Consider the following 2935-nt stretch of genomic DNA (forward strand, 5'->3'; position numbering starts at 1 on the left):
CGCCAGATCTCGACTCGAACTCGCCTGTAAAGGCCTGCGATCGACTTCTCCTGCAGTTGACAACCTCGCCTGTAGCTCCTCGAGTCGCCTATTGCACACGTCCTCTGCGTCGACCTCGCCTACAACCCCCCTTCGAGCTCGCATGCGATTCGATAATAAGCTCGCCTGCTTCACTCATTCGAACTCGCCTGCAAGAAGGGAAGGGCCTCGCCTGAATCAAGGTTTGGGCTTCAATCCCAATTCCAACAATCTCCCACTTGGAAATCAAACCGTCGTCAACAGGCTATCTCAACAAGCACCATCTCCTGTGTGGCTCCGTCCTCATCATCTATGCATGAAAGCCAACTGAAGTTGCGCACAACTTCAGTTTCTGAACGGTACCGTCTTTGTTAACATATCTGCTGGATTCTTACTTCCTGAAATCTTCTCCACTTTCAACACATCATCTTCCAGTAAGGATCTGATGAAGTGGTACCGAAGCCCAATATGGTTCGTTCTAGAATGAAATGCGAAAATTTTAGCCAAGTGAATCGCACTCTGACTATCGTTGTGCAAGACATTTCTGTCATGTTCGAATCCCAGCTCAGTTAACAAACCCTGAAGCCATATCATCTCTTTACTGGCTTCAGTCACTGCAACATACTATGTAAAAGAGTTTTACGAGAGAAGGATCTCAATTTCTTTTGAGGCGTTCATCCTCAATCTCTACATCTCTTATTTTTGCAGAAGTTTTTCTAAACTCTTCCTCTAGCTTAATCTTTATTTTGATTCTTATATATACAAGATAGATTTACTTGAGTTTTTTTTTTTTTTTTTTGCTCATTGTTTTCACACACAACCACTTGAGCTTAAATATTTCACATATTATATATTTGGGTTGTGAGTGATTCATTGAGAGAGCTTACATTTCATTCTCATTTGTATTGGAGAACAAATCCTTTATTTGCACTTATTGTTGACACACGTTGTAATATACAAGAACACTTAGAGGAGTGGTTGGCGAGAGACTGTGGTTAATTTCAAGAGGAGTGGGTTGATAATAAAGCCTAAGGAAAGGTGGAAAATTCAAACACTTGAGGAAGGTAACACGGGTAGTCCAACACTTAGAGAAGTGTGTCTTGTGGGATGGACAATCATGTATATTGTATAAGTTTTCGGTAAACTTTGGAAACTGATTGTGTAGTTATTTTTGATATAGTGGAGAATCTCCTCAAGGTGATGAGCGGAGACGTAGGTCGTTGGTTGACCGAACTCCGTGATCATACCTTTGTGTTTGCGTTTGGCTTTGGCATATTTTTCTCATTCTTATTCTTATATCACCTATTGTCTCATAGTTTATATCGCTTTATCTCGTTGCTTATCCTTGCATATATTTATTGTATATCATTTTGCTATGATATTGCATTATAAGTTTTAATTTGGCATCATAATCGGATTAGATTAGTAATTACCCTATTCAACACCCCCTAGGGTACTTTCAAAGGACTGAATAGTGGAAAGTGTAATTCACCATGCAATAAAGTAAATTGAAATAAGGCTCAAAGAGATATTCATCAACAATTCAAAAATCAAGGCATATCGAGAACCGAATAGGAATATCGACAGTTACATGATTTTTAGGAGAAGTGAAACTCAAAATAAAATCAAAAAAACATGATGGAACATTCCTATTTGTCATTCCTGTCAAAAGAAACATGTATCAGGACTCATTACTTAGCTTATGGTATTTCAAAACTTAAAACACTAATATACTGAACATAAACATAATGTATACATCATGATAAACATACACAAATTCTTATGCATATACCATAAAAGCATGCACAAATAAAATTTGAAAATTCTAGTACATTTAAATTACTTTTAAGAGATTAAATAATAATAATATTGGTTGATTAAAATGGACAATAAAATCTCAACTCGGCAATCCAAAATCGAATTTCGGTAATAGACTCATCAAAATGGCCAAAACAAATCTCACATCTTAAAAGACCAGATTATTATTTATTCTTCCCCATTTAACCCCAATATTTCCAAAAACATCTTATTTTAAGGCGATTGAACATTATGTTGTCTAATATCAGATTTTCTATATTACACGGCTAATTATCGAGTGAGGAAACTGGTATAAAAGCATGGAGGATCTAAATCCCCATACTCATACTTTACATATGGCCACTCAATAACAAACGAGTAATATATAAATTTAAGAATTTGGAAAATTAGATTTTAACTATCAGACGATGTTATCTCTTCTCAATGTATCATATCCACCGGCAACGAGTGTGCACTTCTTGCTCTCACTACTAACTCAGCTAATAGCTTACCATGTTAATTGAGACAAAATGTCTGATGTATAAACTCCTAATTCCTGTAGGTGCGCATGTATACTCTTTAAAGGTATAGTTAATGAAAAACCATAATTTTTGACATTTTGGTTCAACTAGGTAAATATCAAAATGTTGTTGTATATCAACTCAAACTCCAAGTTAGGATTGTGTTTTTGATTCTTGTAGGTGTATAACACTGCTTATAGGTCCCTTAACACGGCTCGGCATGGTGATTCGACAAACCAACGAACCATCGGGCGACATATCCAAGCAGGATCGTTAGACCACAACACCAAAGTGGATTTACTGCCAAATCAGGATCCGGACTGCCAAAACAAAGTCAGGATCAATAATGAAGTTCAGATAAACCACGAAATCAGAAAACGGCAAAACAGCAAATGCCTGGAGGGCTCGGCCAAAATCGAGCTGGGTGGCTCGGTAGCCGAGCCACCTAGGTGGCCGGCCGAGCCACCTTTTGGGTGGCTCGGTGGCCGAGCCACCTAGGTGGCCGAGCCATCTGGGCCGAGCCATCAGATCTGGGCCCAGATCTGATTTGAGGAGCCTATAAATAGACCCCTAGGCTCATTGTTTTAGGAGTTAGACTT

Source organism: Asparagus officinalis, chromosome 8 (assembly GCF_001876935.1).
Source record: "Asparagus officinalis chromosome 8, Aspof.V1, whole genome shotgun sequence".
In the NCBI taxonomy this organism is placed as follows: Eukaryota; Viridiplantae; Streptophyta; class Magnoliopsida; order Asparagales; family Asparagaceae; genus Asparagus; species Asparagus officinalis.